The sequence below is a fragment of the Pogona vitticeps genome, chromosome 5 (assembly GCF_051106095.1).
Source record: "Pogona vitticeps strain Pit_001003342236 chromosome 5, PviZW2.1, whole genome shotgun sequence".
Lineage (NCBI taxonomy): Eukaryota > Metazoa > Chordata > Lepidosauria > Squamata > Agamidae > Pogona > Pogona vitticeps.
Window position 1 is genome coordinate 121,824,331 of NC_135787.1, and position 12,915 is coordinate 121,837,245.

The 12,915-nt window shown below is 42.4% G+C and overlaps 1 long non-coding RNA gene across 2 annotated transcripts in view; it reads right to left on the bottom strand.

The window, feature by feature from the left end:
• Nucleotides 1-12,915, bottom strand: part of LOC140707740 (uncharacterized) — a 111,534-nt gene that overhangs the window by 50,803 nt on the left and 47,816 nt on the right. The gene's annotated exons all lie outside the window — the stretch shown is intronic.

Here is a 12,915-nt window from a genome sequence, read left to right on the forward strand (position 1 = left end):
CAGAATCAAATTCATTATCAAACTGTATATAGGAATATGTGATTTGACATAAAGCCACAGGTACAAGAAACCACTGTGCACTTTGAATTTAACAGCATTATGACCCTGGGGAGAAACAAGAGGGTTATCTTTCATATCTCAGCAGCAAACTCAGCTGCTTCCTTACGTTAACCATATAACAGCATGCTCAAGGGAACACAAAAGTAGAGATATACAAAGCAAAACATTTCATACTTCTTCTGTTTCAGGATTTTTCTAGATGCCTCTTTTGTGTTATTCATTTTCATATTTTTTATATACCAGTTCTTTTGTTCCATAGAAAAAGGAAAAGCCTCTTTCAGGTAATTTGTCTTCTGTTTCTCCATCCCTGCTTCCGAGCGCTCCGAAAGCCCTAATGAATGCTTTAAAACTAACTACGCAAAAAAGAAAAGGGGGGAAAAAGAGGCCAGTCATTAAAAAGCACCCCTCCCACACAGATAAGGGGGAAAAAATGGAAAGTTAAAAAACAAAACAAAACTGAACAGCCCCCTCTCTCCACAAACAAACAAACTTGAAAAGGATGTAAGCAAACAAAGCCAAAAATATATATAACCAAAGCCCCCATCAAACCAAAATTGCTAGAATACAGGGAGAGTCCTCGCTCCTCAGCACTTGATTGCTTCTCTTCCTTGCATTGCAGGTGGCAGCAGGTAAGCCAGGCAGGTGGCAGCAAAAATAAAGCAAAAAAATGATGGGAGGAAATCCATAGAATGGGAAAATCCCAAAAGAAATCAGGGAAAGGAGTCAAAAAGAGGAATCACAAAACAGAGACAGACAATAGCAAAAACAATCCAAAGAAATGGGTAGGGGGCATCCCCCAAACATTAATTGAAAAAAGGCCAAAAAAAGAGGGGCAAAACTATTATAGAAGCACAGTCAGGCAGCAAAAGCAATCCAAGATTGAGGACACTTAGGAGCTCAGCACACAGTACTCCCACCAACAAGGAACAACCCTCATTGGGTTCCGGGGGGGGGGGGGAATCCAAATTCTCACAGTTATTCTGGCTGGCTGCTGCTAGGTGCTATTTTATAAAATAAAACTTCTCAGATGATTTTAAAGAGAAACTGTGAAATAAGAGATAAGCAAAAGAAAAGAAACACAACCTTTGCGTACCCTTCTTTCCTTAATACAAATCATTGATGTTTTAAAGGCTATCTTGTGGTAATCGATAAAAGAACATACAGTACACAAAACAAGGTCACTTTCATGTTTTGGGTCTTCCATATAAACACAAATGGCCCATCATTATGCAAAAGTTCAAGGAAATAGAAAAAGAATACATTGGGGGGGGGGGCTAACTCTGAAACAGCTCAAGTCAGTTCAGGAGAACTGAGCATGCTTAGCAGCCACAAAGTGTCATGGATATGTAGATAGGATATATTATGGAGCAAAGCAGATGGATGAACAGACAGACAAATTGGAAATAATTAAAGTGAGCATAATCTTTCAGAGTGCAATTATTTTTATATGATCTGTTTTGATACTTATGTTCATAGGATGAAACTCCACATCCAAGGGCAGAACTAGGTGTTATGCTCAGCATAAGGCTGCAAATGGACATTTGGTACCTTTATTTCTACCCTTATATCACAAGGGCTGAAATTTTGTTGCTTAGCATAGTAAGTCATAGGCCCTTGATTCAATGGAATTTAAGGAGGATTTGACTTATGAGATCCCTAGTGAGTCAATAGGCCTACTTTAGTGCAACTTACCACACAACTTCTTAGTGCAACTTATTATTTGTCTATAGGTTCCCTGTTGATCCACATTGGACTATCAGTTCAGACTCTAAAATGGGTTGTGTAGGGAGCCCAGAGCTTATAATTACTTGAAATCTCTGCATACATGAAAGAAGATATACAAATTGACCATAATTTATAGGGTGCTGCATCCTGAATGCCATCTGATTATTTTACCAAAAATACCGAATCTCATCTTTTCTGTCTTTACAGGAATCAACTCTTTGTTTGGTTTCAGCCTAGATGAAAGCTTGCACATAAGCACTGAGTTTTTTGTTCGTTTGTTTGTTTTTGGTTCCATTTGCATCCAAGAAAGTGGTTGCTAACAACCCTTATCCATGAATTACTCACTCCTTGAGATCAATATTTATACGCTTGCTGAAGTGTCTTCAGCAAGATCAATGGAATTCACTAGAGGGAAAGGACGAGAGAGTGATATTGTCAGAGGCCAGCAAACAGTGACTGCTGACTGTTCATCATTATGTACATAGAGATGCTGTTAATTTCACTAGGAAGTATACTACTGTTGTTAAGGCCCTATGGTCATAACAAAACACTGTTGGCAGGGAAAAATAGCAAAGAGTATGTTTTTATTTTTCATTGTCTTGGGTGAGAAGTGAAGCAGACTGCTATAGCTCCAAAAATACACAGTAAAATGGAGATAAACTTTGGAAATAAACAAAGGTACCTGCAATTTTATTCAACAGTGCTTGATAATGAATGGCTTTATTCCTAGAGCTTGGATGTGCTCCTCCGTACATTATTGTGTTATGAGTGTTACTGTCCAACTCATTCCTAGTCCTTATTATGGGGTGTAGGGTGCTAATCCTGATATAAAAGGCGATAAGAGGGTAATTCCCCTGTTGTCTATTTAAATTTTTAAAAAGTTTCCATGTATTGCAGAATGTAGCAAAGGACCTTTTCCTATGATCGGCTGATATCATACAATAGGAGGAGGGATTCTCATGTGGATACATAGGGTGATACTTCCCCAGTGACATTTCCTGAATGACATAAAAATGTTTCTCGGTAATATTCCTCATGCAAATGATGCTATCCTTCTGTTGCCTCCAAAAGTAAATTGTTACAGCTGAGTAATGCTACTGTAACAAATAAATTATCTCCAAGCTCTGTTTATTCCATTGCTGCTGATCATTGTTATCAAGTTGGAACTGACTTATAGCAACCTCAATAGGGTTTTCAAAGTAAGTAAGGTATTTCAGGGGTGGTTTTACCAGTTCTGTTATTCCAGTGAGTTTCCATGGATGAATGGTGATTTGAACTCAGGCATCCTGATTTCTAGTCCATTACTCAATCCACTACACTACACTGGGGCTGATTGCTGTAGGCTTATATATTAGGTAAGAAATGTTCATAAGTTGTTCATCCTTGCCTTCTTTTGCACAATACTAACAAAAGTTAACCTGAGCGTCATTGCTGTTGTCTGTGAAAGATTTTCCTCCAGTGTTTCCTTCTGCTACCACTGCTGTCCAGCAGCTGATCTCCAGAAATCACCCTTGGAATTATTCATTCTCTTCTATTGATGTGGATCCATAAGGGAAGCTACAGCCTTGAGCTTTCAAGTGCTGAACAGGACATATTGGGGATCATTCATTGATAAAGGTGCCATAAATTGGAGGTGACTTATCAGCATGTAGCAACATAACAACATGTAAGATATCTGTCTGCAAAGCTCTTGAGTCCCTTTGGTGCATGTACAGTAATTATTAATTAGATGAACCGCAACCCATGAAAAGAGTCAGCTCAAGAAATTTTCCTTCTTGAAACAAGTAACAAGATGATGCCCCTCTTCGTCAGTTCCACACAAAAATTGGATTCCTGGATAACCTTATTTTGATGTTGGTGATAGCACAGAGCCCTCTACCACAGCTGCTTAAGAGATCAAACCCATTTCAGCTCACTCAAACAACTTTGTCCTCTGACAAAAGTGAATGGAAAGGGGACTGGGGTGTGTGGAACAGACTGGGGATTGCCACTGCTATCCCTACAGTGCAGTACCCTAAAGAGTGGTCCTCAACCTTGGGCCTCCAGATGTTCCTGGACTTCAACTCCCAGAAATCCTGGCCAGCAGAGGTGGTGGTGAAGGTTTCTGGGAATTGTAGTCCAAGAACATCTGGAGGCCCAAGGTTGGGACCACTGCCCTAAAGGGTCCTGACAATGTGAGCCATAACATTAGGGTCTGGTTTACTTGCTGCTCTTCTAATATGATTTATGCCAACTTCTACAGCAGTGCCCCTCTGCAGTCTACATGGGACAAGCAGACCAGACTCTGTGCAAAAGCATGGATGAAGCAGATCTGACATATGGAATGGCATCGTGGAGAAATAAACTTCAAAACACTTTCACCTCACAGGCCACAGTAGACACAAACAAGTTACAAAGGATTTCCAGGGGCCTCAATAGACATCAAGGCATCTACACACGGTACATATATTAATAACTCAGCATTCTGTAATATTTCATGGGTATAAATTACTGCTTCCTTTGACAGACTCTCACCTCTGTCCCAGAAGAAATCTCTTACCATTCCTTCGACAGTCACATTCACCTGGCCTACAACTATTGTCTGACCGGGACCTGCTAATTAAGCAATTAGAACATGATAGTCCCTTTCCAGTGTTAGTGAACCACTGTCACTTTGTCTATTTTCTGCCATCTGGTCATGGGGATATGTATAGATTTATACTGGTAATTTATTTGTACTTCAATATCTGAGAAAGCGGACTTTGAGCCACAAAAGCTCATACTGAAATAGACTTGTTAACTTTTCAAGTAGTACCATTTTTCCTTTCCCTTTCCTTTTTCTTTAGTCAGTGTCATAGACACTAGCACCAAAACACTGAGGTGGTCCAGTAAATGGGCTTCATCACCAAATTTTCAAGATTAAATTGTTTTGAACAGTTTCCTTTGAGAAGTAGTGTACTACCGTGCCTAATAAACAGCTATTTTAGTATTATTATTGAAATAGGGGATCCTTGTGAAAATTTGGCTAATTTTAATGAACTTTAATTTGCTTAAATATTAAATAAATAACTTAAAGAAGCAACAGAACAAAAATAAACCAACAAGAACATCTCAAAACAAAATGAGTCAAATTTGTTAAAAAATATGTATTCTAATTTTGTTTTAAAAAAAAGTTTAAGCACAGAGTTCAATAACAGAACACTAGATATCCCAAACAGTATTTGTGCACAGTTGTCATCTATATGCTGCCTGCCTGAATGATGTAAGAGATGAAGGGTTCTCAGTCTACTGATTAACAGAAGGTGGGCACTTAACTGAATGTTTTCTATTTATTCGCATACCTCAGATTTTCTGGAGATTTTAAGAATAACCAGTAAACGAGTGGTAAATGCAACATTCACCATGTTTTATAATATGATGCAGTGCTTATGGTCTTCACATAAAGTGAGCACTTTGGATTGGATCTTGGTTTGTCCTTCAGCAAACAGAATGTCTCCTGTTTATGAAATGTACTGCAGTTGAAGAATCCCTCTTTGGAGGAAAGGGAAATGTAATTTTTTTATTAATTACCTTTTCTCTCCTAGGCAGTATGAATTAGAGATTCAGAAAGTGTGGATGGCTGCAGGGAGGAGTGTTAACAAATAATCCTAGTCTCTTCCATCAGGAGATGTGTTCCATGAGGCAAGTTTTGCTCTTGGGAAAGCTGTTCTAAATCCAACTGTTGACCTATTGAATCAGTAAAAAAACAGTTCCCACTTATTGACTAGGTCCTTTTCTATCTGAGGCTAACTTTTGGAAGTAGGCCTCTGGGCTAAAGACAGTATCAGACAACACAGGCATTTCGGCTCCAGTAAAAACTATTATCAGATATGCAGATGATACCACTCTGATGGCAGAAAGTGAGGAGGAATTAAAGAACTTTTTAATGAAGGTGAAAGAGGAGAGTACAAAAACGGTCTGAAACTCAACATAAAAAAAAAATAAAGATCATGGCCACTGGTCCCTCCTGGTAAATAGAAGCGGAATATGTGGAGGCAGTGACAGATTTTACTTTCTTGGGCTCCATGATCACTGCAGATGGTGACAGCAAACATGAAATTAAAAGACACCTGCTTCTGTGGAGGAAAGGGATGACAAACCTAGCCAACATCTTAAAAAGCAGAGACATCACCTTGCCAACAAAGGTCCGCATAGTCAAAGCTATGGTTTTTCCTGTCGTGATGTACAGAAGTGAGAGCTGGACCATAAAGAAGGCTGACTGCTGAAGAATTAATGCTTTTGAATTGTGGTGCTGGAGGAGATTCTTGAGAGTCCCCTGGACCACAAGGAGATCAAACCTATCCATTTTGAAGGAAATCAACCCTGGGTGCTCACTGGAAGGACAGATCCTGAAGCTGAGGCTCCAGTACTTTGGTCATCTCATGAGAAGAGAAGACTCCCTGGAAAATCCCCTGATGTTGGGAAAGAGTCAAGGCAAGAGAAGAAGGGGACAACAGAGGATGAGATGATTGGACAGTGTCATTGAAGCTACCAAGATGAATTTGACCAAACTCCAGGAGACAGTGGAAGACAGGAGGGCCTGGCATGCTCTGGTCCATAGGGTCACGAAGAGTCAGACCAGACTTAATGACTAAAGAGCAACAACAATGAAACTATGATCAAAGTACATTTAAGGTTGATTGACAGGTATCCAAAGTAGTGCTTCAATTTGTTACTTTAGACCTCTCGAATTATTATAGCTCTCTCGCTGATTACAACATTTCTAACAAACTGTGTTTCATGTAAACATAGCTTTATGGAAGATCACAGATGTCTATGCTTCTGTGAAATGGGGCTCATTCCTACTCTTCAGCATTGACCTCACAATCAAGGCTGAGCTGTGTGCAAACATGATCTGACAGGTCAGCCATCACCTCTTGTCAATCTTAAATACATTAACTCAAAAGGTTACATAAAAAGCTAAATTGGGGAACAGTATTTGCATTTAAATAAGTGCAAAGGCAAAAAAAAAAAAGAATCATTGAGTCATGGCATTGGAAGGGCTCCATAAGGCCATTGAGTCTAGCCCCCTGCTCAATGTAATGCAAAATCTTGGTATGTATCATATGTGCTCTGTGAGGAAAGCTTGTTATCAAGCTAACAAGTAACACTTGTTTTCTAGTCAAGATGATAAAATGTTCTGACAGTCAGCCACAGAGAGACAGAAGCAGCAGCGGGGGGAGAGGGGCACCTTTTACATGATAGATACGGCTTAAAATACCTATTTTTTCATAGTCTCTCAGTTTGGTGTGAACAAAAAGTTATTAGAAAAGCACACTGTGGGTGACAAGGTTTAAAATGCTTTCCTGCCAGCAGCATGTCATGGGTCTATGAAGAAGAAAAGGAGAGAATTCTCAAGAACAAGACTTTCTCATTAGTTCCCTGCCCCCTGCCTAAATGGCATATTTTTTTAAAAAATAAAATTGCTTGGACTCACACTCTCATGAGATTCAATAAACAAGTTTGCCTTCTGTTCTCTCTCTTTTCTATTTTTCTTGGACTGGCAGTGGTGGCTAGGAGTGTGTTTGCACAGTTACATCTTCACCTGTTCCTGGAGCTGTCAGATTATTGGTATTCAGAAGGATTCAGTTGTGTGAGCAACAGTCTGCTATCAAAAATGGCAATATTAAAATTCTGGTTAAGCATTTAATCTCCTCATTAAAGGAACTAGGCCTCAGTATAAATAAAGAGCAGCAGCAACAGTCTCACTTCAAATAAAATGCACCCCTGTCACATTCACAGAGAAGCCCATCATGCTTGGTTAGATTCATTGCTATTTCAAAAGGATGGAAACAGCCTGTTGGATGCGTCTGATCTTTAAAAGTCCACACAACAAAGCAGGTACATTTGCACAATCTTGGGAAAGTGGCTCACCCATTCATTCCCTTCACTTACTTCCATTTTCTTCTGTACCTTTGCTGCCACCACCCTATGTGTAGTTAGAAAGAAAAAGATGGATATAGCAGTATTATGTATACTGTTCTCAGGACTGGGGCCTTGCTGGAACCCATTCCTCTGGGGAGAACTGCTCTAGAGATTTCAGGACTGGGCCCTTTCCCTTCAGCTGTTGCCCAGTTCCTCAGGAGTGCCACCTGGGGAAGCTGAGGTCTGGGCTACATAAGAACAGGTCTTTGCCTCAATGATGATGGTCTCTGGTTGTGCTGAATTGATATTTCTGCCTTGTCTGGAAGCCTCCTTGTTGGAGGGATCTAGCTGAAACATCCAGTGCAGTGCCTTGACTGTTGAGAATTACTCCGTTTCAACCTGTGATGTCTGTAGAGGTGGACAAGGTCCTTGATTGCTGCTGAGCCACCACCTCCTCCTTTGTCTGGCCTGGCTAATCAAAGCTGCCAGGCTGGTGATAACTGAATGAGCCACTGAAATTATAAATGGGTCTCTTCTTGAGGAAATGCACATTAGGTCCATTAGAAAGAAACCAATCTTGGTGGTGGACAACAATGGCAATTACAGGCCTGTTGCCAATGTTTCTTTTCTTAGCAAGGTGGTTGAGAGGGTGGTGGCTGACCAACTTCAGGCTCTCTTCGATGAAACAGATGCCCTGGATCTGTTTCAGTTGTGCTTCAGGCTGTGTCACAGCACAGAAACAGCATTGTTTGCCCTGCTAGATGACCTACCTAGGGAGGCCAACAGGGGCAAAATGTCCTTGCTCGTTCTCCTTGATATCTCAGCTGTCTTTCATAACGTTGACCATGGTATCCTCCTGGAGAGGCTCTCTGAGTTGGGGATTGGTGGCCTTCCTCTTGCTTGACTCCAGTCCTACTTGAAGGGCTGTCTTCAGAGAGTGCAGCTTGGGGAGAATGTATTGGCCCTGTGGTTCCTCAATTGTGGGGTCCTGCAGGGTTTGATCATCTCCCTAATGCTGTTTAACATCTACATGAGGCTGTTGGGAGGGGTCATCCAGGGATGTGAAGCTTCATGTCACCAATATGCTGATGACACCCTGCTCTACATCTCCTTTTTTCCATCTGCAGTGGATGCTGTTCTGTCCTTTGGGTGCTGCCTGGAGGCTCTTCTGCAATGGATGCAGTCGCATGGACTAAGGTTGAACACGGACAAGACTGAGGTCCTGCGGGTGGGTTGCCCTGATGTCAATGGTTTGGGTAACTCCCTCTCTTTTTGGGGGGGGGGTGACTCTCACCACAAAGAATTCAGTTTGCAGTCTGGGGGTCCATCTTGAGCCAGCGCTTACCATGGAGACCCAGGTAGCATCTGTGGTTCGGTCTGCCCATTTACATCTTGGGCAGATCGCCCAGCTGCGTCCCTATCTAGATGCTGGGGCGCTTACCACACTGGTCCATGCACTCGTAGTCTGAAGAATAGACTATTGTATAGCTCTCTACATGGGGCTTTCTTTGAGACTGAGGCGGAAGCCCCAGATGGTCCAGAACACGGCAGCCAGGCTATTAACGGAGGTGAAAAGATTTCACCATATTTTCATCGTCTTGGCTGCCTTACACTGGCTACCTATCTGCTTCCTCATTGATTTCAAGATGTCAACCATTACATACAAAGCCCTTAACGGTTTAGGCCCTCGATACCTGACAGGCACTTTCTTTGGCCCAGTTCTAGCCATATCACCTGCTCCAGTCAGGCCGGGTGGCTGAGGGGCCTAACACCAAGAGAGGCCAGGTGGGAAAAAACTAGAAATCAGGCTTTCTCGGCAGTGGCCACTTGCCTCTGGAACAACTTACCTGTAGAGATCCGCCTGGCTCCCTCACTGAGGGCCTTCAAGATTAACTTGAAGACGCGGCTATATAGGCAGGCCTTCCCTACAGCCATTACCTAGCCTATCTCCTTTTTTCTTTCTTTTTCTTCTTTTCTTCCTTTCCCATCTTGGACTCTGTGATTAATCTGGATTTACCTTTATTTTTATGTTATATGTAAACTGCCCAGAGTAGACACGTTCTAGATGGGCGGTATATAAATCTAATAAATAAATAAATTGTTCCTGCCTGGCCTGGTGATTCCTTCCCTGACTGGTTGTTCCTGCCTTGTCTCTCCTGCATCCCTAGACCCTGCTGCCTTGATATGGTTCCTCTTGGCTTTTGACCCTTGGACTGTCTGACCATGATTTGCATCACCTTTCCACCTGGCTGCTGTTTGGACTCAAAACCCCAGCTGGTTGGTCTCTGCTTGGGCTGCGGGGTTGGCTCTAGACTGGGTCCTGGTGCCTCTTCTAGTGAACCCTGACAACTGTGAATTAGGAGAGGAGAGAGAAAGTAGGAATGTACTGGCCTTTTTGGGGTGTTGGGTAAATGAGGCTATAAAAGTTAGGTCAGGCAGTGGAGCAATATGTCATTTGGTGCACTCCTCCTGTCAGAACAGTAAACAAGCCCTTGTAGTTTGATCAGCTGTCAATTAAGCACTTTTCTTGATCATCTGTGGATTGTCTGGGAAACTGAAAATACTTTTATATTGCTCCTCAACCCCTCTATCCATGCTATTCAATTTTCTTCCCCCGCTCTTTATCCCTTTTCTTCTCTCTCCAGTCTCCCTAGGAATCTGCAGCCATGATACTCCAGCTGCAATCTCCTGGCTAAACAGAGCATGTGAAAAAGAATTCTGCCCTAGCCCTGTGTCAGAATGGTGTGAGACAGCTCTCCAAGAGAAGGATGGCTCAATCAAAGTAGAAACGCAAGCAGACACAGTTTCCCCGCCCCACCCCAATCCACAACATGCCCTCAGCACATATGAACAGGCCCTAAGTGTCTTTTCAACTGCAATATTCGTCCATATGACCTCTCCTACTGGCTTTCTCTGCTGCCTTGAAGGTAAGGTAATTCAACTAGGCTGTGTTCTTGTCATTGCTGTTGCTTTCCTCTTCCACTGCTTGGCACACTTTCAGATGCCTTGGTCTCCTTTTGAGTCAAGCCTGAGAATGGGAGCAGAGGACCCAAAATATGAAATGGAAAAGAAGAGAACAAAGACCACGAAGCACCATTCCTTCTGCAGCTACTTGTTGGGGCGGGTTTCCCCAGGTACTCAGAGCAAGAGAAGAGTTTCAAACTCTTAGCATCAAGTAGTCACTGATCCCCATCTGCTGTCTCAAAAGAGAGGTGGCACCAGAAAACGTTTAATTCACTTTCCCCCTTAGTTGGACATGGGGCGGGAGGGACAAATATCATAAGATCTCACTTTCCTCTTTTCTACATCATTTCCTTTCCCTTTCCACTGGCAGCTGTAGTGGCTACAAGTACAGAAAACTATTGCCTTCCTCTCATTAAAACTACGGACAGATCAGCAGTGCTTGCTTCTTGTATACATCAGCTGCAAAGCACTCATAAACACAGCATGCCCAGAAGACTTGGCTAATTGTTCATCTAGGCACAAGAAAATCAATTGGATGCTTCTGTTCCTTAAAAGGTCATTCATAAAGCATATCATTTTATGTAATTTGCACCATTTGCATACAAAGCATTCTCACCACTGAAATAACTCTCCTAATTAGCTGTAGAAAACATCTCTTGTCAGGCAAGCAAGGGGACAAATTTTACAGATCTTCATCCTTGTGGTTGTGAAGATGAGACAGGCAAGCAGTTACATCCCTATTTTACACTATATGGTTATAGCAGTATGATGCTAGTTTAAAAGCCATGTTCCCTCTCATGAAATCCTGGGATTTATAGTTTGCTAAAGTATGCTTTTGAATTATGGTGCTAGAGGAGGCTCTTGAGAGTCCCCTGGACTTCAAGGAGAACAAACCTATCCATTCTAAAGGAAATCAACCCTGAGTGCTCACTGGAAGGACAGATCCTGAAGTTGAGGCTCCAATACTTTGGCCATCTCATGAGAAGAGAAGACTCCCTGGAAAAGACCCTGATGTTAGGAAAGTGTGAAGGCAAGAGGAGAAGGGGACGACAGAGGATGAGATGGTTGGACAGTGTCATTGAAGCTACCGACATGAATTTGACCCAACTCCGGGAAGCAGTGGAAGACAGGAGGGCCTGGCGTGCTCTGGTCCATGGGGTCACGAAGAGTCAGACACAACTAAACGACTAAACAACAACAACAAAAGTATTTCAAATTCTGTGCTGGAGACCTGTGATGGTGCACTTCTCTGAATTGTGGTACTTTGCCTGAGGACACTGCTAATACAGCAGTTGTAGGAGGGAGTGATGGGGGCAGTTGGCAATGGCAAGAGGTACCGGAGCTGGAACTTCCCAGTATTATTGTTGGGAACACAGTGAAAACTGTGGGGCACTTGACAGGAATGTTGGAACTGCTTCACAGCAGTAAGGATAGAGGTGTGGGGGTGCTTGGCTGCCTGTCTCTCAGATGTCCATTACATTGCATTAAGGATTGCTTCAGTCATGTATGCAGAAGACACTCAGTGCTTCAAAGCTGATGTGTGGTTATGTAACAATGTAACAGTGAGGAGTTAAATTACATCAGGTGTAAGCCCATCCCCCACATCTCTGTCATGAAACTAACAGCACTGAGTTAGCACTGAATGAAAATAGGAATCTAGACGCCGTATAAGCCAATTAAGTTAGAGCCCGAAGGGGGGGGCAACCCAATACAATGTTCAAGATACTGTGATCAGACCACCTCTTTTTCCTTATGCCCAGTTGTATCCCTCTGCTATTAGCAGTAGATTTATTACTATTATTTTTGTTTTAACATTATTTATTTATTTAATAAATTTAGATTTGTCTATTATTATTATTATTATTATTATTATTATTATTATTATTATTATTATTATTATTATTATTATTATTCACATGAAAGGCCAACTGCTGGGTTATTGAGAACCCCACCGAATCTGGCATGGCCGAACGCCCCATTACCAAGCCCCTAGGTGATTGCCGAATTCCAATCCCCAATAATAAAGTGAAATGAATGATTGACTGTGCTGGCACAGTCAAGCCAAACCACAAAGGCATGGCCACAGCCCCGGATCCAAAGCCTGTGACAGCAATTCAAAGTGCGACACAAGCACGTACAAGCCAGAGCACCGCACGACAAGCCTCCTTCTCTGCTGAGGAGGCCGAACCAGGGGTGGAGCTTTCTTAAAAAACAAACTCGCTCCTGCCCCCACCCTCCCCGAGCACTCATGATGGCCAGCTGTCTCGCGCTACTCCGGAGGGT